The 27,400-nt window shown below is 40.4% G+C and overlaps 1 protein-coding gene and 1 pseudogene across 2 annotated transcripts in view; both read right to left on the bottom strand.

The window, feature by feature from the left end:
- Nucleotides 1–27,400, bottom strand: part of ST6GALNAC5 (ST6 N-acetylgalactosaminide alpha-2,6-sialyltransferase 5) — a 176,127-nt gene that overhangs the window by 83,523 nt on the left and 65,204 nt on the right. The gene's annotated exons all lie outside the window — the stretch shown is intronic.
- Nucleotides 738–22,605, bottom strand: LOC113599297 (rRNA-processing protein FCF1 homolog; annotated as a pseudogene).

Raw genomic sequence — 27,400 nt, 5'->3', positions numbered from 1 at the left:
TTCTCCTGGCTCATAGGTTCAAGCCCCAGACGGGCTCTGTGTTGACAGCTCAGAGCCTGCTTCAGATTCTGGGTCTCTCTCTTTCTCTCTGCCCTTCCCCTGCTCACGCTGTCTCTCTCTCAAAAATAAAATAAAAACATTAAAAAAATAAATTTCTTTCAAAAAATAATAAATTATAAGATGGACAATCACTTCCTTAAAATAAGTTCACCACTCAGCTACAATAAAATAGATTTTTTCAAAAAAATAAAATAAAATGTTACTGCCATAAAAAAATTAAAATCAAAAGATTACTTTGACTAAAAAACAAACAAAAAAACACTCCCAAACACACAAATGTCCTAATAATTCTGTGCACAAATTTTCCCAGGCTAGAAGAGATCTATTTCAAGAACTATGCTTTGAGAAACCAGTTCCATCTCTGTGCCCATATGAAGTATAACAGACAACTTTATATATATTAAAAAAAAAGTCAATGTTCAGCTATTCCCTTCAAAGCCCTTGGTAAACATTAAGGAATTATAAATCTATCTTCACTTTGGAGTCAGTGGAATCCACTAATGAGTGGAAACAGTCATATTTCTATTTCTTTTAGACTAAAAAAAAAAGCTGATTAAGATGCAGGATGAATATATAGTATTTTGGTTTAAAGATCAAATTAACACCATCTCTGTGTTATTCTCTATTTTTTATACTTTTCTTAAAATAAACGTGTGTGTGTGTGTGTGTGTGTGTGTGTGAGAGAGAGAGAGAGAGAGAGAGAGAGAATTAATTCACAGTACCAGAGTGCTTTATCCTTAGATATCAATTTCAATACTCAACACTATCCTATGCCTTGGGGTCCTTTAGTTGTTATTGATAATAAAAAATACTTCATAAATATGCTTTTCTGGACCTTGCTCTAGGATCTGCACTGCATAAACAGGTCTCTGTTAAAAGGAAAGTAGGCAGCATTATCACATACAGTGATTGAGCTGTGGGTCTATAATTACATCTCCTTCAAGTCCTCTTGACTTTCCACCGTTATGTCTCTAAACTTTCCGTGAGGTGCTTGACATTTGATCTGGGATCACCCAGGCTGCCGTCCCAAGCTTTTCTCTTCACTCTGTCTTTAAACTCCTCGCAGCACTGATGTGACTAGAAATGAACACTGTGCTCTCAGACACAACCAGCAAGTAGCTCTGAATTTTTTATCATGTTTTCTTCAACCTTCTTCTTCAATTTTCTCTCTTAGTTCTTCCATCTGTCTCTCAGGCTATGTATGTGTTCAGCTGTTGCAACATCTTTTTCAGAGATTACCAAATAATGCTTTTTAAAAAAATCACCCCACTGTCTATCTGATTAAAATGACTATTCAATATTTGTTTCATTTTGGACAGTTAGTTGCTTTACATTGATCAATTAATTCATGCATCCAACAAAAATTTTACTCAGCACTTCTTGTGGGCCAGACTTTGTTCTAAACACAGGGGACTCAATGATTGGCAAGAGTAAACTCTGTTCCTCCATTCATGGAGGTTATGGTCTGGTAAAGGAGGAGCACATTGTTAGTGAAATGATCCTGCAAAAAAGGTAAAATTATAACTGTAAGAAATACCCTGGAAGTACAAGTTACTGTGAAAATGTGTGATGGGATTCAAGGACTTCTCAGAAGAAGTAATATCTGACCTGAGATCTCAAAGATATACAAGTATTACTAAGGGAAGAGATAGTATAGATACTTTCAAGGGAGGAGAACCATCAGAGAGTGGGAACCACATATGTGAACATCCTCTGTTGGCAAGAGGCACATGGAATGTTTAAGAAACTGAAATGAGGCGAGAGACCAAGGTGTGTAGGAAGGCAGATGATGCTGGAGAAGCAGGCACAGGGAAGACAATGGAGGATCTTAGAGGCTCCAAGAATTTGTTTCTTACCCCCAAACAAGGAAAACTATTGAAGGGCTTTTCCAAGGGAGGGTGCCATCATTCTATTTTAGTGTCCCCTGTCTTTATTTAGTTATTTATATCCCAGGGACATATGTGTGTTAGAATAAAAACGGTAAACAGGATAACTCACAGAACTTCAAAAAGGTCTGATGACCTTTTGAATTTACAATACAATGCAGATTCTTAACTGAATTCATGACCTAGTCCCTTCAAAAGTGCTTTCAGGCAATGCCCACGTGGCTACTTGGGTAGCTGTTATTGGATATACCCATATGAGATACAGATATACATGCATACATATGTATATATACATGTACACACACACACACACACACACACACACACACACACACAAGAAGAGCATGTATAGCCTTGCCTTTTTACCACTTCTTGAGCAAAATGAAGAGGTCTTATTTAGCCTGTTGCAGAGTTGGCCTCCAAGAGGCTGCATAGCACACAGTGCTTCTAGACTTGTTTCTGCTCAGGTGTCTTTCTTTTCTCATCAGTCTCTAAAGAAAAATAAACTGCTTTTGATGTAACACCACTTGTGATCTCAAGGTAGATGCAGGCTTTCCAAGGGGTTAGAATGATCTCTGAGAACCTACTGTAGATAAGACTCCTTCTGAGTGCCCTGGGAGAGAAGAAAGTTTTAGTTGCTCATGAAGAGATGAAACCAGAATAGAGAATTTGGGACGTAAGAAAGTGACTAAGAATGTGACAATCCATAAAGCTATTCTGAGAAATCTGATAAGCAGCCAGCTTTGAAGGGCAGTCGGTTCTGAAAACACTCAGCAGCAATGAGAGCCTCAAGTGCCAAAAGGCTGACACTCAGCTTTTGCAAGAAATTTATAATCTAGGCTCTGTCCATTTTGTGCTTCAGAAAGCATCAGCCACATTTGAGCGAGGCCCTAGTTTGCACTTTTTTTTCTCTAAGCATCTTCCATTTCTAAGCAAACTAGGCCAAGATTCCTTATGTTCTACTGTACCCACAGGCCAGAAGAGAAGCAAGCCAAAAGCAAGGAATACAGGGCGCCTCGGTGGCTCAGTCGGTTAAGCATCCGACTTTGACTGAGGTCATGATCTTGCGGTTTGTAGGGTGGAGCCCCGGGGCTGGCTCTGTGCTGACAGCTCAGAGCCTGGAGCCTGCTTCACATTCTGTGTCTCTCATATTCTCTCTCTGCCCTTCCCCCACTAGCACTCTGCCTCTCTCCCTCTCTCAAAAATAAATAAACATTAAAAAAATTTTTAAAAAGCAAGGAATACTTCCAGAAGATTTAAAGAGTTAAATGTAAAAAGCAAACCACAAAAAAGAGAACAACATAGATATAATTATGCTACCGCTACAGATTTAAAAAATACAAAGTATACAATTGTATTTACATTAAAACCCCAAGAAAGTAAGAATAAATATATGCAGGTTTTGAGTTTCTCTACATTAACTAAATATGGATTTGTCCACACATATCCTCCAAAACTTATAGAGATCAATAAGGAAGGCAAATAAAACCACCATAACCCCTGTCTACAGCATAACTAGGAGACAGAGAATGCTACAAATCTCAATTTACACAGAGATAGGGAAAGAAAAATCTGGAGTCTGCGGAGCCCGCACTGAAACCTTGCTGGAGCTGAGTCGGCTGGAGAACGCTTGGGGCAGAGGACAGACGGCACAGCGCACAGGTAAAAATCATTCCTGATAGGAAAATGTCACGCTCTGAGAAGATCAACACTGACAAAGGTCTACAACCTGCTGGATCAGGCACCACTACTGGGGTCACAAAAGGAGGGCTTGCACAAAGGTGCGTTGGAAAGGTACCTCCTTGGGGAGAGGGAGGTGTCCTTGGAGCCTCGGTGTAAAGTCAAGCAGTGGAGCAAGTGTTTGAGATTAAGGGTCCATCAGAAAAGGAGAAGGCACTCCTCACCCCCAACAAAAGGTGCGATCTATTTTAAGTAATTTTTCTAAGTTTTTATTTATTTATTTTTGAGAGAGAGAGAGAGCACGCGAGCACACAAGTGGGGGAGGGGCAGAGAGAGACAGAGAGAGGCAGACACAGATTCTGAAACAGGCTCCAGTCTCCAAGTTGTCAGAGCATAGCCCAACGCTGGGCTCGAACCCACGAACCATGAGATCATGACCTGAGCTGAAGTCAGAGCTTAACCAACTGAGCCACCCAGGTGCCCAGTAAGACCTATTTAAAAGTACCCTTAACTATATCAACAAAAGACAGTGCTCTTGAACTAGGAAACCAAGTGAGCCTCCCCCAAACCTTACCACTGTCTACACAGAATCTGCTACACAGGACCTGCTAATGCTGGTCCAGGAAAATAGGAGATAATTCAAAGTTAAAACAGCAGATAACATCCCCACAGTCACAGTAAAACCTTGGAAAATGAGGGTCAAAATTCTTCAATGCAAAACTACAAAGCAGAAGAAAACTGAAGCACAATCCCAAACTGAATTAAATGTCCATAAAAAAAGCACTTCCATGTATTTTTAAAACATCCCTAATCAGGAATTCAAAAGTTTAGAACAGAAATAGACCAATTTTAAAAGAAAATATGAAACAAGAATTAAATAAACTGAGGGTCATTGGGAACCCCATTACAATGAAGAGAGGAGGCTCTCAGCACCTTAGTCCTGTTTAGCATCATTAGCAATGGAGCAAATGGACACTGTGAGCCTCCTGGTGTGATAGAATAGGGGCATACAATGTCGCCTATGTAGTATTCTTTCCAAAAATATTTAACCTGAATCGAATCATGAAGAAATAACCAGACAAATCTAGAATATGGAACATTTTCAAAGACAACTAACTGATTTGGAATTTTCAAAAATGTCAGTGACATAAAAAAAAGGTGTGTGTTTTTCTTCTAGTTTTTTTTTCTAGTCTAGGAGACTAAAGAGACATAACAAATAAATGCAATGTCTGATCTTTTATTAGAACCAGATTTGGAAAAAAAACCCATTACTATAAAGAATACTTTTGAAATAAAATATTGTCTGTATCTTAGATAAATTATGGCATCAAATGCTAAGTTTATTATGTTGTCATTATTATATGGTGATTATGTAGGACAATGTCTTTTTTTCTTAGCAGATACCAGCAGACCAAAGTATTTAGAGGCAAAGTGTCCTGTCTAGTACTAACTTTTATATAGATCAATAAAATTGTGTGTGGGGATGGATGGATGGATGGATGCATGCATGCATGTTAATAATTAATGGATGTATGTGTACTGGGTTAAGCAGTTCCAGAAGCCCAGAGTGTGACCTTATTTGGAAATAGGGTCTTTGCAGATATAATTAGCTAAATTTAAATGAAGCCATATTGGACAAAGATGGGCCTCTAATCCAACATAACTGGTGTCCTTATCAAAAGAAGAAGTTTAGATACAGACATGCACACAGGATTATACTGTGTGGACCTTAAATCCAACATGACTGCTATCCTTATAAGAAGAAGAGAGGAAACACGGCGACACACACAGGGGGAAGGCTATGACGATGGAGGCAGAGTGATATAAGCCCAGGAATGCCAAAGACATCAAACAATCACCAGAAGTTAGAAAGAGGCAATGAAGAATCTTCCTTAGAGCCTTCAAAGGGAGCATAGCCCTTTTGACACCTTGATTTCAGAGTCCATACTATAAGGCAGTAAATTTCTGTTGTTTAAGTCACTCAAGTTGTAGTAATTATTATGGCAGTCCTGAGAAACTAGGTACATAAAGGTAAAGGTAAAAACTATTTAATGAAAATACTTTCAATTTTTCTGCAGGTCTGAAATATTTCAAAGTCTCAAGTTAGGAAAAAATAAAAATAAACTATAAAACCTGTATGCACAGAAAAAAATCATAGAAATAGTTTATCTTCCTAATATTGTAAGGGGTTGCTGGCCTCCATGACCTCAGAAATACCATTAACAGGTACACTTAAGCACCGACCCCCCCACTTCCCCAAATGTATGCTCAGGGTTGCAGATGACTTTGTGTAAAACTGCCTAGATGTTCAGAACTGGGGAGACAGTTGGGAGTTATAGTTTACACCATGGAAATGCTCTTGGACTTCAGTAGAAGTGAGTGAAAGGAAAGTTCCAAGAAGATAAAGAGACAAAACAGATTCTTCATTCACAGGAGTGATAGAGCGTATCATGTAACAAGGCACAATAGGAAGAAAGTCAATATTAGGCCTGGATGGAGACAAAGAAACAAAGAAGGGGATGTGTTGGGGAGAGTGGAGGAGGTCAGCTTTCTGCAGTCCAAGAAAGTCAGTTAGCCTGTGGACTTGGAACTGGTTTTCTTGAGTCAGAATTTAGGTTATGTGTCTGACTGCCTCTGTAACTCTAGAAAAATGGGGGTAATAGGAGGACTCTTACAGGGTTGTTGTAAGAAATGAATCTGTCAAGTACTTGGAATAATACCTGCAACACCACATCATCCATATTTAAGCCGTACCTGTTCCTTGGATAGGTACATGGCTTCTACCATTGGTCTTAAACTGTGGTAGACACAGAAGCAATGACTTTAACGGAGCTGAACTCTGAAGTTTTGGAATTATCATGCCCAGTATTTCAAGGTCTGGGGGGAAGAATTCTAACAATAGAACCACTGATAATTTTTATTTTATCCTTTGTAGCTTCTGCTATTTTCCAAATTTTCTACAATAAGACAGTCCTAATTTGTCAATCAGAAAAAATGAAAGAAGGGAAACAAACAAAAAAAACTGACCATATCCCTCTTTGTCTTCCATCTTCCCACTGAAAAAAAAATAGACCTACTGGTAGAGAGGAAAGATGAATCCTTTTGTTCTAAAGGATGAAAGGGCCAGCCAAGAAGCAGAAGCACTCAGGCCTCTCCACAGCTCCTGCCCTCATCTTCTCCTTCCAGGCAGCCAACACTGGCTGGTTGTTCAGTAAGTCAGGGGAGGCTTCGTGGAAAACCAGTAAAAAAAAAAAAAAAAAGAAAAAGAAAAAAAAAGACTTCGATTCTGATGAAAACACATAAACTCAAGCAGGAAAGCAGAAGGACATCAACAAGTTTGAATGTTTACTTACTGTGGATTTATGGACTTCATTACAAAAAAACATTGATTAACAATAAAGTACTTCTGAACAAAATCCGACATGTATAATAGTTGAAAATAAAATCGGTAAACACTGCAGCAGTCACCTCATTGTCCCAGGTTTCCAGATTCTAGCTCCCTAAGTACTTTTTCATAATTTAGTCCATTTTGAAAAGGGCACAGTGACTAGGGACTATGCTAGAAAAATGTTACTAAAAATATAAATATATATAACATCAGACCTAATGACTACCATATTGATTGAATTTATCTATGTCTTTATGTAACAAATCCCTGCTTGACACATTTGTTGGTCACTGTTTCTTAGAGCAGGAGTGGGCCTTTAAGTACATCCAATTCAGCTTTATAAGCAAAGTGGGCATTACAATACTCAGCAAAAATGACTGATAGGCCTTCAAATGAGGTCTCCAAACCTCTGCCCGTGCCACTCTGAAACTTACCCAAATCTGTAATAAAAAAAAAAATAGCTACCACTTAGCAACCTCTGTTACTGGAACTGTGTTGGGGTTTTTGTTTGACTGTTTGAATCATAGCATCTGCTTTTTTTTTTCTTTATGACACTTAACACAATTGTAATACCATTTTATTTACTAGTGTGCTTATTTTCCATTGTCTACCTTCCCACTGGACTTTGAGTTCTATGAGGGCAAAAAACATGATGACTTTGCTCACTGCCATATCCTTCATCCTTTCTACATAGCCTGGAGTTCATCAAGTATTCAATAAGTTAATGGACACAGCTTTTGATTCTTCTCTCCATTTTAACACTACGGGAGACTAAACGTCAGTGAGGTGTTTCTTCAAGGCTGGGAAATGTCAAAGCCAAGGCTGAAACCCAGCTTCGTTTGACCACAGAAGCCATGACTGCTTTACCAAGCTGCCGGGCCATGCAATCAGTATGAAGGAAACCTATTAATTAAGCAATTTCAAATGAATAGTAGGAATTACATTCAATTCTTACTCCCTCTTCCCATAGCTAATGAGTGTGAGTTTCAAACTTGAGTTTTAATTTTCTACAAGATGGTACTAATGCCACCTCTGGGCCCTAACGCTTTTATAATGTTTTATGTTCTATACTGCAGTATTTGTGCGTGCTCACCATCCCTAATCATCTCCATGACTGCTTGTTTTCCCCCAAATCAAAACCGTGCAACATGGTTTAAATCAACAGTGTGCAGGGGCCAGCCGTACTGGCTTCCAGAACCCATGATCAAATTCTCAGGGACTTTGTGAGCTGGATGTCAAACCACAACCATTACTAACAAACTTACAAGAAGATAAGTTATATGAAAATAAAGGAATTTCAATGGAGAAAAGATCATCTTTTAAGCAAATGGTGCTGGTACAGTTGGACATCCATAGGCAACAGAATGAACCTGGACTTAAAGCCTCACACCACATACAAATGAATTCAAAATGGATCACGGATTTAAATAAAAAATGGAAAGCTTTATAACTTTTATAAGAAAACATAGGAGAAAAATCTTCAGAACCTAAACTTACGTGAGGAATTCTTAGACACGATACTAAAGACATGATCCATGAAAGAAAATATTGATAAACTGGGTTTCATCAAAATTAAAAAGTTTTGTGCTGTGAAAGACTCTTTTAAGGGAATGAAAAGACAAGTTACAGACTGGGAGGAAAAACTTGCAAACCACACACCTGACAAAGTTCTTCTATGTAGAGTATATATCATAGAAGGTCTGCTCTTATGCTTGTCTTCCTTACTCTGCACTCAGTGATATCTCTTTGGTATCTGGAAACCAGCCATTTGGGAGTATTTGTATCACAGAAATAAGCAAATATTACAAGTCAGAACTTAGTTTATTGTTCTGTGGATTGTTACCAAAGTGATGGAGAAAATGTTACTATTGTAGATAAAAATGTGTTTTGTCTATAGCCCTCATATCATGCATAGCACAAAATTGAAAAACTAGTCTTCTAGTATTATTTGACAATTACTGTTTGATACAGCCAAGAAGTCTCTTGTGTTATTGAGGAGTGAGTAAAGTTCCAACACAGGTATTTTTGTTTCACTTTCATTTAACCCATTAAATAACCAGAAATATCAACCCCATTCATGGTGGAACTACACTCACTCGACTAACTGCAAGCAGATGTTGGCTACAGACACATGGATTTTGCAAAAATCCATGAAAGCATTCTGTGAGAACGAATCGGCTATAGGGAATTTACAACAAAGAGTATGGTATATTTTATCTTTACTGGTAAATTGTGTGCTGCCTTTATATTAATAAAATATGTAATAAACTTAAGCATGTATATATGCACATTAAAAAAAAAAAGAACTAGTGTTTAAACATTTACCAGCACGACACTGGTTTCAGCCCAATCTTCTCTTTCTGTTCCTACTTCCATGGGGGACGAACCACCGCTCTTCTGTAAAGTGGTGATGTAGGTTAATTGTGTTGCATCAGGCTTTTTTCTTCTGTGGATCCTCTCTTTCTAGGAGGTTGATTTGACCCACTGTGTTCAGATTTCTGGGTTCAGAATCAACGACCTATTACAACTATAAATCCTGTGGACTGTAAAGGAAAATGCTCTAGTTTCTTCTCCTATGAAGAGATGCTCATGGTGTTGGGGTCGGTTCCACTTTGCTTTTAGTTTGGACACCAACTTCACAAGTTTTCTAATGGTTTTCCCATTTCTTTCAGTATAACAAAATCAGAAAGCCAGATTTCTTTATAGCAAGTGGTTCATGAGATTAGTCATATTGGGTCCTTATTTACTAAAGGTTTTATAGTCACTGTCCCTTTGTTGTAGCCATGTACTGGTCAGGGATCAGGCTTTCTACCCCAGTTTTAGTGCCCGCTACTTATCCTTCTTTTGAGGCTCAGTTCAGCTACCTCCTGACTCTTGTCTTTCCTCCCTTGATCCATTCAATATGAAAAAAATACATCCCTTGCTCTGAATTCCCCTGGAATGTAGTCAGATCTTTCTTCTGACATCAGTCTTATTTCTCCTTTATATCGCTGTTATATAAGTGTATGGTTTATGTCAGACATCTCTGTCATCTCTTTGAAGGCAGAGCTCTTTCCTAATTTATTTCTAAATTCCACCACAGTGACTAGTTTAATGCCTGTACACAGTAAGAACTTAAAACAATTGGTTCAATGAAATGAGTGGCTACTTGTCATCAAATGAATGAGTCATGTCATCTCTCTAAGCCTCAATTTTCTCACCTATAAAATGGGAATAATAATAAAGGGATTATATCTTATAGAGTCATCGTAAAATACACAAGCAGGTATATCAAATGACTAGCAAAGTGCCTGGCTAACGTTGGCTACTCAATAAATGGGGTATGTGTGTATGAGTGTATATGTAACACATGTGATATGCATAAAGTATAAATATGTGGTATGTACAATGACCATTATCGGCATTATCATCACACTACTATTCTTGATAACATATTCAGGTTTCCATGAGTATGTCTATGAATTCTCTAGGGCAGGATAGTATAAAACTATGGACCTCTGAGTCAGGAGTCAGAAGATAACAGGTTTCATCTCAGTTCTGCCTATTGTTCATCACGTTGAGCTGGTCATCCTCTCTGGGCTTCAGTTCTCTTGTCTGCAAAATGTGTGTAAATGTCGGGGGGAGACTCATCCTCTGACACTCTAGGTCTATAAGTTCACAATATTGCATGGTTAAGTCTGCTTGGGCTGATTTGGGCTCCCAGTGACAGGCAACTCTTTGCTTTTGATAACTTTCTCTCTATAAACCCATTGACTCTCTGTCAGCCATGGGCTAAGCATCCTTTGCCATGGCTATCTTAGTGACATATTCATGGGTATAAAGAAACCCAACCTTTCTACCTGTTGGCTTTACTGGCTGGAGAAGGATTATTCATTTCCTTTCTCAGTTTGTGACCATAGTGAACACCTGGAAGTTGTAGGGAAAAAAAAAAACCAAAAACAATGCCAAAGAGTTCTAGAGGTGATGTGTCCAGTGGTTTTTCTCTTGGCAAGTCACTGTGGGGTGAATGCCTTTTGAGGTGATCATCCTGGTGACACTGCTCCAATACATTCTCCCTGCAGACCCCATATGACACAGGGCTGCTGACCTCAATTACAGAGGCAGAAATACAGAAGGCTAGAACAACAGGGTGTCACAGCTGGGAGAGCCATGTCTAGTCCAAGCATTTGATTTTACACATGAGGGAACTGGAGCTCACAGGGGCCAAAGGACTCCTCCAAGGTCGCAGAGCTAATTAATGGAAGAGCTGAGTCTAGGGAGCGTACCTCCTCAAGCTACTGCCCCCACTCCAGGCCCACCCACTATGGGCCAGCATTATGGCCGGCAAGGAGCATCTCTGATGGTAAAAGTGAGCCCCAGATAGGCACGAACAGTCAATGTTCAGAACATTGTTCTCCCCCCTGCCCCCTAATCACCAAATAAAGTCTGAGAGACACTGGAGAGCGCTGAAGTTTGCTTTGGGAAAAACCAATCCCAATTCTTAACTTCTATAAGAATAGCAAATATTTTGTCTTTAATGTATGGGCCATCCCATCCTGGATGTGACTATTTGGGAGCAGTAAGTAAGCATTGGAAACCTTTGCTTACCTCAGAGAACCCTTCCATTTTATGGCTCAGCACAGACCCTGCAGCACACCTCAGGGTGTGGGTTACAAGAAACAGTGGTTATGTTTCCCATAGCGTATCTGTCTGGACTCAGACAGAAGCTGCTAGACCATGAGTCCTGGAGAGGAGTGCAGCCTCAGGAACAAGCTGGCACAAGGCCTGGCACTTGGAAGACATTCAAAATGTTGGTTGGACAAGTCCAGAAAGCGTCACTCATGCTGATGACCATGACGTCACCGAATATTCAGGAGAATAAGAAATGGCTCAATAGTAGGTACCCTTTAAGAAATGAAGATAAGGTCGATAACCAGGTGGCTTAAGATTGAGGAAGCTTAAGGTTCTTAATGTGTTTCTGGAATAAGGGAGTCAGACGTACACTTTATCATACTCACTACAGTGGGAGTAATTACCCAGAGGAAGGGAAGCAGAGTGAGAGCTACATTCTTATTTATGTTGTTATTTCAATAGTGTAAACATATATTCTCATTTTGATTGCTCTATCTTCTTCTCTTTTTAGTCTTTAAGAAATGATGTGCAGGATGACCTGGAGTGTATAACACTGAAATATGGCACCACTCTGGAATTTTATGCTCTTGGGCATGGTACGAGAGCCAGTGTTCTCATTCAATCTCTCTTTCTCTCATTGGAAAGTTTCCTTCTTTCCTTCCTCCCTTCCTTCCTTCTTTCCTTCCAAGTTTATTTATTTATTTTGAGAAAGACTGAGAGTATGAGTCAGGGAGGGGCAGAGAGAGAGGTAGAGAGAGAGAGATCCCAATCCCAGAGAGAATCCGCTGAGAGCACAGAGCCCAACTTGGGGCTCAAACTCATGAACTATGAGATCATGATCTGAGTCGAAATCAAGAGATGGATGTTTAACCCGACTGAGCGATCCAGGCACCCTGAAATTTTCTTTCTTTGGAGGTTTGTTGGTTCAAAGGAGAGAAAACAGGGAGCTGGCTGCCAAGGTAGGATGAGCATAAGGGAGTCAGCAAATGTCCTGTGGCAGAGACTGTAAGTCCCACCTCATGTCCTCTTGCTGGCCTCACATTGCCCCACCTCCACTGCATTAGGTCGGGATAATGTGGCTGAGTGCGGTCAGTGAAATGTGGGAGAAAGTATCACCAAGCACTTCTCAACCTGGCCGTTGCAAACACTTGGAACAACTTTCAGCTCTCTCTTTCTTTGATGCACTTAACCTTGCCGGTTACAAGATGGAAAGGGACATCTGGTTCATTTTGGACTTTGAGTGAGTGCCGATAAACCCTTAATGTGTAAACAATGTACTCTTAGGGTTTATTTGTTACCCTTTCCCAAATTTTCCTCTGATCTATCAAGTCCATCTCATCAGGGGATGAAAAGGGGGCCAAGCAAGGATTACAGGAGACTTCTGCAGAATAAACAATTTTGCATTTTTCCAGAGATTCTCTCCAATTATCTTGCTTCACAATATGAATGTGTCAGTGCAATAGAGAGGGATTTGAGGGGAATTTATACACACAAATTTTCTCCTCTGCTTTGAACACTTTTTCCAAAGTCCTAGTTTTACCTAACTGTTCCCTTTTGTTTGTTTGTTTTAATGTGTACTAGAAAAAACTTTTTAAGATAAAAGATAAAACTTTTAAGGTGAATTAAATACCTCAGATGGCTTTGAACTATAAACCTTCAATAGTTTTGTAACTTTTTAATAACCATGATCTAATTTAAATTTTAACAATCTATCACTTAAAGTTACTTATTTAGGGGCGCCTGGGTGGCTCAGACGATTAAGCTTGCGCCTTCGGCTCAGGTCATGATCTCGTGGTCTGTGAGTTCGATCCCCACGTTGAGCTATGTGCTGACAGCTCCTTCTCTCTCTCTCTGCCCCCCCTCAAAAATTAATAAATATTAAAAAATTTTTTATTAAAAAAATAAAATAAAATAAACCAAAAAAATAAATAAAATAAAAAATAAAAAAATAAAATCAATGTACTTATTTAAAGAGCTGTCCAAATGAACTTCTAGGCCCAGGATGGAGCTGCTCCTGCCTGGTGATGTCATGCCAGCAAACAGACCTGGAGAACTTTCATGTCCCTGTAGCTGCTGCACTTGACCAGGAACATGGTTTATCCAGTCAGCCAATCCCAAACACCAAGCCAACTCTGGGCTCTATGTTTACTTTCTTTTTCCTAATCCACTTAAATTTCCTTCTTCCTGTTCCTTATTCTTCATCCTATGAAAGCTTCCTGCTTGCACCCTATTTTGCAGTTCTCTGGACCCTTGAAAATAGAGACTGCCCACTTCATGATGTGTTAAATAGTTTGTCTCACTTACATTGTCTTTTTGAATCATTTAACCAAGTTTAACATCCACTTATTTCCTGTTATATGATAGAGAATATTTTTTAAAAAGCTACAAGACATAATTCTTAAGCCAGAATTATTTATATTATGATCAACCTAGGTGTATAAAGTACTCATCCTAGACTTTGGTTAGTGTCTGATGAAAAAAAAAAAAAAGAAAAAGAAAATTCATGAATTCTGGATCTGATTGCATTTTTACTCTCTAAGTTAAATTGTTGCTAATAAATAAATTCTTGTTATGAATTTGAATTGCTGCCCATGCAGATTAGAATCATGGATGCCTGAGTAAATAAAAAATGTGTTTGAGTTTGGATAAGTATGTTTATAAGCCTAGTATTACACAAGAAGAAACTGACTCAGCGAATATTTCCACCTACTAAAATTGTATAATTCATATCTACTTAAATTAATTTTATAATCTGGTAGGATGCCAAGCTAACCATTTGAAATAGGCACACCCATTTGAGATACATAGTTAAGTTACATGCACAGAGAATGGATGTGCACTTATACTTAGGTACAGAGAACGCATCATTAAAATTAGATACAAAAGTGTAAGTCCAGAATCACTAAAATTCCTAGGTGAAGTCATTTAAAGTGTTAACACTAAACAACTGAGACTTTTTATCAGCTACACAACATTCTGGCCCGCTCTTGCAAAAAAGCTCACAAGGCAATTTGGGTTGGAGGAATTTTTCTCCTTTAACTCTTCTGAATACAGCTTTGTATTAGCATGTTCAATAAAGCAAGTAACACTTCCACTTGATTGCTTGAAACCATTCTTGACCCTCATTTCATTCCAGTTGGAGGTAATTACTTGCTTCTAATGCAAAGTGCTAAAGACAGCTTTAAATTCTGTTGAATTATTATGTAGATTGGGAATCTGGCCTCCCCCACTTCTCTTAAAACAGCACCATAACTCCAACCTCTACTTTGTCAAATTCAAAAGTCAACCTATTTTTCTGGAGTGAAAAATTCTCATTTAAAAGAAGACATTGGTTCTGGACAGGTGGAAGAAATGGGTGAGCTGCCTTGGGAATGAGGTCAGGAATGAATAAATCAGTAATGGTGGAGGTGAAGCATATACTTTTGGGATCTCATGTACAACAGGATTGGGGAGCGGACTGTTTACGGTCTTTTTTCATATCTGGTGCACTGAAAATGCAAGCTTTTGTTCAGGCAGTCTAAACAGAAGCTCTACAATTTAGCCCCAGTCACTGGATGATTTTGTTGTTTTATCTGAGTCTTGATGGAAATTCTGAATATTAACTCATTTAAATTCAAATCAATCGTCTCTCTACACTAGAACTCCTCTCTCGATTAATAGTATTTACGGTAAAATGGAGCAGGGTTACTCTTAGCCTCATTCTGGGAATCAATAAAAAACAACAGCAAAAGGCTATTTTTTTCTGTGAATACCTAAATGACTTCACAACCATTATTCCACTCGGAGGAAAAATTATTCTTATATCACAGTGAGGGGGAGAGAATGCATGGCTTCTATTAAGACTAATGGAGGTTGGGATGCAAAGTTCAGTTGTCAGGAAGGAAACAGCCTGTTGTCACAGCCTGCAGAACTGGAGGGAAATTTAGTAATTAGTTCCCCCTAAACCAAGGAGCTTATTGATTTACTCTCCCCTCCTTCATAAGAAAGTAAAGCACAAGATCATATATATTCCGAAACAGGGTAGATGAAATATCTTCCCCAAATTAAAAAGATGGCAAATATAATAATATGAGCTTAAACGTAAAGGATTGTGCATTAGCTATTTTTTCCACAATGTAGAATATTTAAGTCTACAAAATGTAGAAAAAAACATCACACTTGAAAAATTGGGGACAGAGGGGATGATTTATGACCTCGGTTCATCCCGGGAGGGTAGGCCCCAGGCTCATTTTCTGCTACATTTCTACTACTTTCCATTTTCTAGAATTATGCTTCTGGTCTAATCAAAACACTATTTTGACACAGCCTTTTTAATCTTCCTTTTTTTCTCCCACAAAATCACCTCAGGCTTCACAAATCATTTTATTGGAAACCATAATCTTGTACCTGAGGAACAACGCCGTGTTAACCCTGGGCCCTCTGGACACCTTTTATTAGGTTTCGAGCAATCCTAGGATCTTAGAATGCCAGATGGGCCAGGACACGGTAAGGAGGGTTTTCCAGGTGCCCACCACGGATGGCCCGCCATGGATCCATTTCACCCTGCCGCTCTGGCATTGCCCTGCACTTCTGCTGAGCCAGGACAGAATCCAGAGACAGTCCTGACTGCCCGGGAAAGCCACGCTGAGCCCAAAGCTGGGCCCAAGCTGCCAGGCATCCCTCAAATTAGCAACCTCGGTCTTCAGCTTCCAGGTCTCTTACAATTCAAAAGATGGTCAGGTGTTTGCCTAAGTGGGTTTTACTCAATTTGCTAAGCTTCGAATGTAAGAAAAACACAACCTCTCCTCAGGTGGATTCTCGGGAGGAAAAGCTATAACTACAGATCCAGAACAAATGCCAGGGAAGAACAACTGGTGGAGGGAAGCAGAGAGCACTGTCCATGGAAGAGCCATGTCATTAGGCTCGATGCTGGAATCACAGACTCTATCGCAAGTTAACCTACAGGCCTGCCCTTAATGAAGGAAGCTGCTTTATAGGCAATGCGCTAGCTTATTTTAACAAATGAATTCTTTTGGGAGGGTTGTTCTTCAGATCACAATTCACTCACTCTTCATTTGTTTACGTATTGAAGAGGGACCATGTGCCAGGCTTTGTGCAAGGCACAGTGGATACCACAAGGAGCAAACACAAAAATCCCTGCCTTCATGTGGTTTACATTCTTGGCCGTGGGTGGGTAAGGGGTGCAGAATAAATAATTAGGAAGATAAGAAAGGGAGACAGAGAGGGGGCCATCTAATTTGTCTTGGAATGCTAAAGACCTTTTTATATTCATCCTTCCTGGGCCTCTGATTAAAGGAAAATTCTTTACCAAACAAAACTCTCTTTGTCATGCTGTGTCATAATGAATATTACATTTCTTAGCTCCAGATCATCTTGACCTATAAACTGTTGGCTGTGGAAATGACACAATAGTCATCTAGTTCTCTCTTTTAAAAAATGAAAGCCGTTCCGCAGGATTTGTTACCAGTGTTCTAGACAGAACCAGGACATGTTTTCCTCTAGATTCCTGGCACTGTATATCAGGGGAAGCATTTCTGTGTCCTACCGGATGAAAACTATTGCCTCGGGCAGCCTTAGGGTAAGAGAAACAGCACCTGGGCACACAGTCCTCCTCTCTTTTGATCCGCCTGCCCTTGGACCCTTGTGCTCATCAGCCCATGACCAGGAAATAAATTACCTGCTGAGCACCCACAACTCTACACCCTGTATGCGCAAACCACACCCTGCTTCCGTTAAAGAATGCAGTATCCAGGCATTGTGTACTCCAAAGAAATCCCACATGATTTCACATGTGTCCTAACCAAATTTTGGTTACTAACACACCTTCACAGTTTAGAAGTCATCTCAGTGAATTAACTGTCATGTCTTGTCACAGTAATGAACTAAAAGCATGACTTTTATACTGAGACTTTGAGGAACAAAAAGGTTCTAGTTAAACTCTCCTGTTACTTGTGTCTCTGATTGTTCATAGACGGAACGAGGTAGCTCGCTTCCTCCCCAAACTGTTATAAAGAGCTGCTGTATTGAGGGTTCCTGCACTGCATCTGGCAATGCTTCAGGACTGCAAGCTCAGAGGCAGAAGTCAGCACAGCTGGGTCTCACCCTGTGGGGTACGGAAGGCTACTTTGGAGAGGGTGTTGTCTGCTCAAGAAGTCTTTCAAATCAGTGAAAAATGAGGCTTTACTGCATTGCCTTGCACTTTATTTTTCAATCTCCCTTTCTTCTACAATTATTTTTTTATATGACCCAGGGCGGAGAGAGGAGTATCTGTAGTCAAAGAACCTGGGTTCTTGTTGATCAACTGCTGATTCGCTAACCAACCATCAGCCATACATAGGTTACCAATGCCTGATACTTTGACCCTGTGAGGGCAGCCTGGTACAGTGCTTAAAACTGTGGACTCTGGAGCCAAACTACCAAACCCTTTCTGCCACTTTGAAAACTGGGAAGTAACTTAACCTCTCTTTACCTCAGTTTCTTCATTTGCAAAATGGGAATGATAGCACCGATCTCAGGTTGTTAGGCGGAGCAAATGAGTTAATAACTTCTAAATATGCTTAGAGCAGTGCAGGTCAGAGCAATATCTCAATAAACCTAAGTTGTGGCTAGAGGGAAGAGGCAGAGACTATTTGTGAGAAACAGGCGGAACTGGCTAGTCAAGCTCTCCGTAAATACAATTCCCACTCTGAATGTTATCACTTTAGGGCAAAAATCAGAGTTGTTCTTTATGTTATGATAGCTCAAATGACCCTTTTAGAGGGCTAACTCTTCAGATTGCTACACATGGGTGGCAAATCCAGTGCAAATCAGCTGTTGGTGGATTTTGAATCGGGCTCTTTCTTGACTTGGGGTGGGGAGAGGTACTCCAGATGCCTGTGGAAGTGGAGGGTGAGTGGGGAGGGGACGTTCCCAGAAGCTCTGTGGACACCCTCATTGATATTAGAACTTTCTTTTGGGAGTCCAGGTTGCTTTGATGCAGGCGGGGAGAGGGAAGGGTTCCAGAGAAAACCAGTGAAGTTAGATCTCAAATTAATCTCAGAGAACACCAAGTCTGCTCTGTCAAGATCGAGATGTGCTACTGTGCCCACAGCTCCAGAAGGGCAGCACTATGCCTGCTCTGTGAACCTGAGCATTCTGTGCCCAACACAGTGCCTGGCACACACAAAGCCTAACAAACATCTTCACAGACCAAATGAAGGAATGCACAAATGTGTGAACATTAGTAGGCATTTCTCCAGATGCTAGCAAACTCTGATATTGGAAATACCAAATGTTCCAGTAATTTTGAAGAGTGGTCTTCTGGGTGCAGCTTGACTGATTGATCCACCGTAAGTGAATTTACCAGTCTTAAGAGAACATTGGCCTGTTATATGACAAATGGGTGAGAATGAATGGTAAAGGGAAAATGAATGCTGAGTTAACAATAGAAATAGTTAAAAAAAATTTAAGAAATATTGTTTGCTAACATGGTTGACTCTGAGGTCCAAATTGTTCTTATACTACAGGTTAGAAGAAAAAGGCAAATTTGGGGCATCCCTTCACCATATACATAGGAGGAAGGGAAGACTGGAAGCATGGGTGAGAAAACAAGCAAATGAGCAGTCCCTTTAAAATGGAAGCACAGTGCAGAGAATATGTAAACACTTCCTCCAGAATCTCAGAGGCCCCTCCTACCTCAGAGGCCCGCCCATCTCTCCACCCATTTCCCTAGTGCTCTTCAGAACTGACTCTGAGTTCCCTTGCCCCATCCAACACCTCTCATTTAGGAAACCCCGGACTTGTAGTTGGCAAGTGTGTATTACTTTCCTGGAGCTGCCATAATAAATCACCACACACTTGGTGGCTTAAAACAAGAGAAATTCTCAAAGATCTGGAGTCTAGAAGCCAGAAATCAAGTTGTCAGCAGGGACACACTACCTCCCAAAGACTCTAGGGAGAGGATCATATCTTGCTTCTTCCAGCTTCCAGTGGCTCCGGGAAGTCCTGGCCTGCCAGTGCATCACTCCAATCCTTGCCTCTGTCTTCATGTGTAAGGACACTTTGAAATTGGATTTTTGGGCTGACCCATGTAACCCAGAATGATCTCAAGATCCTTAATTACATCTACGATGACCCTCTTTTCCAAATAAGGTCACATTTACAGGTTCCAGGGATTAGGAAGTGGACATATCTTTTTGGGAGCCACTGTTTGATCAACTACAGCAACCAGTTCTCTGAATTCAATTTGTGGGGTTCAAGCAGAAGTCTGTGCACTACGTCACCGGAAAAGTCAATGATGACAGTGCCTATTATGGTAACAGTAATGTGAACTCCTCAGCATGAAAATTAAGTGATCTAAAGATAAATCCAAGTCCATTTTATTACTTTTTAATTTTATTATGTGTGCAATCATCTGATTTATAAAAAGATGTGACAAAATTCAAAATGATACAAAATATCAATTTCAAAACAACATCAAAAGTGAGTGTATTTAACCATACTCAGCTCATAACAGAGCAAATGGGTAAGAAGGAGAATAATTCATGTTATAACGTATTGCTACATGAACTGGCAACAGAAAAAGTTGGTAAAGGAAGGCAGAGGAACTCTCTTTAGAGTGTTAGAATTAGAACCGAGGGGGTCCATAATCATCTGGCATCCGCTCAATGTTGTACCTATGGTTAGAAATGTACATGATGGGCACTCCAGGGATCTTCCAGATCCTTCCTTTAAGGTCCTGGTCAACTGTGGCCACAATGTAATACTTGTGCTGAGTTACTCTCTTTACTAAGAAGTCATTTGCATAGGTTCCTTTGTGTGTGCATGGTAATCGCTCAAATCTTGGATCCTTGGCAATCCTTAGAGCCACTCCATACTTTTGCCCCAACTTCTCAGTTTCAGCCATTACAGTCAGTTATACAAGGGACACACTTGGCATACACAGTCCATCATTGATTCTATTAAGTCGAGTTTGGCTTTTATGTATGTGTATATATATATATATATAATTTTTTGTTTTTAATTCATTTTTGAAAGAGACAGAGCACAAGCAGGGGTGGGGCAGAAAGAGAGGGGGACACAGAATCTGAAGCCGGCTCCAGGCTCTGAGCTGTCAACACAGAGCCCGATGCGGGGCTCAAACTCATGAACCGCTAGATCATGACCTGAGCCGAAGTCAGACACTCAACCGACTGAGCCACCCAGGCGCCCCAGTCAAATTTGGCCTTAATGGAAAAGTTGATAACATTGGTATAAACAAGGATGTGGTAAGGTGGGCCCAGCTGTGTGTTATACTGGAAGAATAAGCAGGAAGGATGTTGGGGGACTTCTCTTTCCTTGAGTGCACTGGGATCTTTCTTTTCTTTCTTTTTAGGTTTCAATCTATCCTTCTCTTTAAGCCTCTGATCTTGGAGACTAAGCATTCGCTTCATGGTCGCATACTTTCTTGCTTTCTTTTGCTTCCCCATGTTCACGCTGCACTCTTGTTTCCCAAGTCCATTTTAGAAGAAGCTGTCTACTAATGTTCCTGAGTGTGCATGTCACATGTTCTGTGCCAACAGCTGAGCGCAACACTGGTTATTTAAGAATGACTAAAAAGCAGGATTTAAGAGGCCTTGTATGATTAACAGAATGTCTGGCCCACAGAGTTGTCAGTCCTGACATTTGGTCACTAGAACCACATCTTCCATATCTTGTCTCCAGTTGCTACTTAACTAGAGCTGAGTTCAATAATGGCAGTTTTTATTTAATACCCACAATTAAAATGCTAATTTTGTGAGGCTCCAAACAAAAGTTTTTAGTGAATCTATAACAAGCACAACTGAGCCACAGCCACCCAGTGAGACTGGCTATGTTTGTCAGTCCTACACCTTTTGTGTTTGGGTTTTATCTTCATTATGAACCAAACAGGAGGCAGAAAGGGGAGGAGCCAGGAAAGGCAAAATTGCTGCCCTCCAAAGCTTGTAACTATGTTTGGCATGAAGGGCAAGATGTTTGCAGTCTGCCCCTGTGGTGTAGGTGTCCCTCCTCATCAGTGGGTAGGAAATGAAGCGGCGAGAAGAGGGGCAGTGTGGGTACAGTAGACCTTTTCCAGCTGGGGCAAAAGAGCAGATTTTAATTCCTACTTTACTACTCACTATGTGACTTGGCAAGCTACTTTACTTCTCCAAATCCCAAGTTCCATCATCCTGAGGGAGCCAGATTATATTATTTCTAAGGTCCTTTCCATTTCATACACGCTTGGAATAGCCTGCCATAAAGATGCAGACTGAAGTGTGTGTGGGTGCATGTGCGCACGTGCGTAAGTGTGAGCTCACATTTATTAGTTACTTGGTACATATAAACACCACAGTTGTGCTCCATTAAGTCAGTTTTATTTACTTATGAAGGCTTCAGGGCCTAATAATCATAATAACACTAACAACAACTAGCATTTATTGAGCACTTATTTCATGCCAGGTATTATACTAATGTGTCTGACCCATTACCCAAATTCAGAAATCCAGCCTCCCTAACATCTGGTCACTGCAGCCACATCCTCTGTATCTTGTCTCCAACTGCTACTTAAGCGAGACCTGTGCCCAGTAATGATAATTTTAATTTAATACTCATAATTAAAATGCTAATTTTGTTAAATGTCTCAAATACAGGTCTTTAGTGAAACTATACATGCGTAACTAAGCTACAACAACCCAGTGAAACCAGCCGTAGGTGTTGGTCTTAATATTTCTGAGTTTTACATGCATTTGCATGTAAATAATTAAATACTCATCACAGCTACCCTATGAGGAGGTCCTTTGATTATTCTCATTTTATAGGTAGAAAATTAAGGCCTGGAGAGGTTAATTAACTTATCCAGTTATTCAGTTAGTAGGTGGTAGTCCTGACTCAAATACTGGAGTCTTAAATTCATTGTAATAGAAGATCCATGAAGTTAGCAACCACATCTGTCTTGTTTGCTGATCTCTTTGGTGCCTAGCACAGCGCCTGGCACAGAGCAGGTAAATACCTGTGGGATGCAAATACCTGTGGGATGAATGTCTAACTCATATCCCTCACTTCTATATTTCATGTTTATTTATTTATTTTGAGAGAAAGAGAGAATGTGCGCGCATGCACACACATGTGCACATGAGGCAGGGAGGGGCAGAGAGAGAGAGGAAGAGAGACTCTCAAGCAGGCTCCACACTGTCAGCTCAGAGCATGATGTGGGGCTCAATCCCACAAACCCATGAGATCATGACCTGAGCCGAAATCAAGAGTTGGATGATCAACCAACTGAGCCACCCAGACTCCCCGTTTCCCTCACTCTTAACCACTATGCTGTATACATCACATAATCAACCCCCGTTGTGATCTTGTAAGTGGTAACAAGGGAGCCCTCACTAGTGAATATACGTAGATTAGCATAATTCCCTCTGTCTTCAATCCTGGAAAACAAATTGAAGCCAGTGCATGTTTTGTTGGCCATGAGCCCCCTCCTTCTGCACAAAGGATGATGGAGTTCTGGAGTACTGGTGGCAGGCATGACAAGGTGGATAAGCCTGTTTCCCTTGGCCTTGGTTCTGAAAATGGCATTCCCATTCACTGTGGGTCCTGATTTTGCCATGGAAAGGCTGCCTGGCTAATCAGTTGTGTGAGTGACCACCTCTTGTGGGAGCAATGATTAGTTTTCATCATGCCTCTGCCTTTTGACCGCAAATAAGTTTGTTTCACTTTTCTATCACCAGAACTGGCTCCTTGTTAATGTGTTTCCAGCCCTAACAGAAGAGAAATGAGAAGGGAGATGGTGTGAGTGTCCCAGTTGCGCTCAACATGCTAACACTAATGTGCAGCAGGGCAATCTATCCCATTAGAGTTGACAGAGTGTCCCTGAGACAGAACGGATGCTGCAGCTGAAGCCATAAGAGCCCAGAGTGCAGTCACCTCCAGAACACTAGTGTGCAAAGGAAAGGTTTATTGCAAATTGAAAACATTCAGCTCTGTGGAATCCAAGAGGGTTGATTGTTTAGTAAATATTTCATTGAGAACATTAGCTGTGGAATTTGGATGCTTAAGTAAAGCAGATAATTAAATGTAAATAATTAAAAATTAATAATGTTTGAAATGTTAAACATAATGAGACAGGCAATATTTCAGCAATAAAGGGGGTCCGCTCATCTGCTAAGCACCTTCAGGGCTGTGTCACAGCAGATGTGACCTGCATTGGCTCCTCACTCTGTCAGCAGATGGCTTCTGGTAGACACTATTACAGCACAGGTTATCTTTACAGAGGAACTACAGGGAGGGGCCCCTGGGTGGCTCAGTCAGTTGAGCATCTCACTACAGCTCAGGTCATGATCTCAAGGTTCATGAGTTAAAGCCCTGCATTGGGCTCACTGCTGTCAATGCAAAGCCTACTTCAGATCCTGTCTCGCTCTTTCTCTGCCCCTCCCCCACTTGCTCTCTCTCTCTCTCTCTCTCTCTCTCTCTCTCTTTTTCTCTCTCTCAAAAATAAACATTAAAAAAAATTTATAGGGGCGCCTGGGTGGGTCAGTCGGTTAAGCATCTGACTTCGGCTCAGGTCATGATCTTGCGGTCCGTGAGTTCGAGCCCCGCGTCAGGCTCTGTGCTGACAGCTCAGAGCCTGGAGCCTGTTTCAGATTCTGTGTCTCCCTCTCTCTCTGACCCTCTCCCATTCATGCTGTCTCTCCCTGTCTCAAAAATAAATAAACGTTAAAAAAAATTAAAAAAAATTTATAAACAAAGGAACTACATAGACCAGTTATTGGGGGGAGGGGACGGGTATGGAGGGGGCAGGGGAGAATCTGTAAATATATTGCCAGAAGTCACACTTCCAGTCAGAAGGAGCTCGAAATGAAACAAAGATGAGTCCACACTTGTCTAGTGAATCAAATCATGAAATGGAAGACTGGAGAGTTGCTCCACTGAGTCTTGCTCTTGGTCTCTCATCTTCAAACATTTTCCTTTTCCTCGCCAGCAGCTACATCTCCTCACTCTAAAAAGAATATGTACAAAGTTTCCTTGTGCTACAAAGAGAATTCTCTCAACATGTTTCTCTGTAAACACAGTGCTCCTCTCTCCTTTCCTTCCTTATCAAACCTCGCGAAAGAGGGGAGCACATTCCCTCCCTCCCTCTCTCTCTCTGCAGCCCCCTTTCCCTGGTGTGGCAGCCTGACTCTGCCCCCACCACACCATACAAAAGCTGCTCTTATTAGAACTACCAAAGCTGTACTACTCAGGATCCAAGGATCTCATAAGACCTCCCCACAGCATCTTATAATCATGATTACTTTTCTGAAATGCTCTCCTCCTCTGGTTTCAGCTCTAACATTTTCTCTCAATGTTCCATCTACCTCTCTGATGATCAGTTTTTAGTTGGTGGCTGCCCTTAAATGGGAGCGTTGCCTCTAAGTTCTTTTCTTCTCCACAAAAGGGCACCTGCAAGTAAAAATGCAGCAGAGACAAGGCAGGAAACATAAATGTGTGAAATGGATGGGAGATAAGGGGATATAAGACAATAGGGAGTGGTGGAGCCTAGGGCAAATGTATATTTAACACCTTAGTTCTAAAGGCATTCAAATTGGAATGCAGTCAGTTTTGATCTCTTCAGGGGTGTTACTGAGAGCAATGAATTGCATGCATAAATATTATTAGTCACACAGGGTCTGAGAAAAAAGCATGTTTCTTTCACATGTTCCTCCGGTAATGAGGACTGACATCAGTATCAGGTGGTGGTTTTACACTGGTTTTTTTTCATCCTACCACACCAGGTGAACACATTCATTCCTTGTTCTTCCTTTAAGTTTGCCTGCACTCTGTCTTAGAAATGCCTAGTGGGTGTTTGCCTTAATTAGTGCATTTGCTCTTTCTTCTACAACTCAGCAGCCTCGCCTCTTCCTTACAGCATCTGCCATCAAACTATCCATCATTTTCCTTTTAAAAAAATTGTTGGGAATTTAACATGGTTTTAAACTGTGAGTGGAAAATGTTTACACATCATATAGCTGAGAAGGGGTTAACATCCAACATATAAGGAACTCATGCAGTCCAATAACAAAAAACCAAACAATCCAATTTAAAAATGAGCAGAGGAACTGAATAAACATTTTCCCAAAGGCATACAGATGGCCAACATCTACATAAAAAGGTGCTCCACATCACTAATCATCAGGGAAATGCAAATCAAAACCACAAGATATCACCTCACACCTGCGAGAATGATTATTGTCAAAAAGACAAGACATAGTAAGTGTTGGTGAAGATGTGGAGGAGAGAGTTGCCGAAAATGTAAACTGGTATAGCCACTATGGAAATCACTATGGAAGTTCCTCAAAAAAATTAAAAATAGAACTACTCTATGATCCAGCAATTCTGCTTCTGAGTATATTGCCAAATGAAATGAAAACAGGATATCGAAGAGATATATCTGTATTCTCATATTCAGTGCAGCATTATTCACAATAGCCAAGTTATGGAAACAATTTAAGTGTTCACCAACAGATGAATGGATAAAGAAGATATGGCATATATGTGCAATGGAACATGATTTAGCCATGAGGAAGAAGGAAATTCTGCTCTCTGCGACAACATGGCCCTAGAGGGCATAATTAAGTCAAATAAACCAGAGGCAGATAAATATTGCATGGTATCACTAGTATATAGAATCTGTAAAAAAAAAAAAAAAAAAAGTCTAACTCAGAAACAGAGGTAGAAAAGTGGTCACACCAGAGAGGGGGAGTGTTGGGAGAAATAGAAAGGTTGGTAAAAAGGTATAAACTTTCATCTATAAGATCAATAAGGTTTACAATAATGTAAAACATAGTGACTATACTTAATAACACTGTAGTATATAATTTAAATTTGCTAAGAGAGTAGCACTTAAATGTTCTAACCGCTCTCCAATTGTGAATTTAATCAGATTTTTAACTGTGCCGATAATTTAATGAGGTTATTGTTATTTTTATTAAGGTTCTGGTTATAAACTTATGGGTTTTGAGTGCTCTTCTTCATCTTTATTTTCCACACAAGTCCTATTATTTTTTAGTGTTTGATTTTGCAAAACTTTTGGTTTTTAAGAAGCTTGTATTAGCAAACATCAAAAACAACGGAAAAGAAATGACAAGCAAAAATGAAAAACCACCTGCAAGGCCATTTTAGGACCTCTGTTCTGCACCACCTCCTGCTGTGATCTTATCTTTACCTTTTGGTGATCAATGACTCCTATGTTGCTGATCCCCAGACTTGTATTCTCCAGCCCAAACCATTCTCTGAAGAGGTAGGTGATATTCAATTATCTAAAATCTCAACATGGCATCTCCAAAGAATATATCCAAAACAAGCTTTTTATAGTTCCCCTTTCCACCCTACCAACATGCCCCCCACCCCCAGCTCTGCTTCTCTTCCTATCCTGATTTGGATTGTGTCCTCTGATTCTATTTTGAATCCTTATTCCCTCTCATCTGCTGCCTTCAGTGGGTCACAAAGTGCTATTGATTCTCACTGTGAAAAAAGCTTTACATCCCACCGTTCTGCATCTAATTCTGCTGTCATGGAGAACCTCATGGAGGACCTCATCTTTTGCCTGAAACCCACTATTGCTGAACTATTTCTCTGATTCCATCCCTGCTTTGCACACTGACATTTCAGACAGACTGAGAGACAGTAAGGGGAACTGATGAGAGACAAAATAGGCTGCTAACCTTCCATTCTGGTCAGAATCAGCCTTAGCGTGCATGGGCCTTATTTGAAAGGAATGAGTTATTTGGATAAGTGATACTGTTCAGGTAAATCAGAG

This window comes from Acinonyx jubatus, chromosome C1 (assembly GCF_027475565.1).
Source record: "Acinonyx jubatus isolate Ajub_Pintada_27869175 chromosome C1, VMU_Ajub_asm_v1.0, whole genome shotgun sequence".
NCBI classification, from domain to species: domain Eukaryota; kingdom Metazoa; phylum Chordata; class Mammalia; order Carnivora; family Felidae; genus Acinonyx; species Acinonyx jubatus.
Note: the sequence above shows the minus strand (reverse complement) of the source record. Positions and strands in the feature narration are given on the sequence as shown.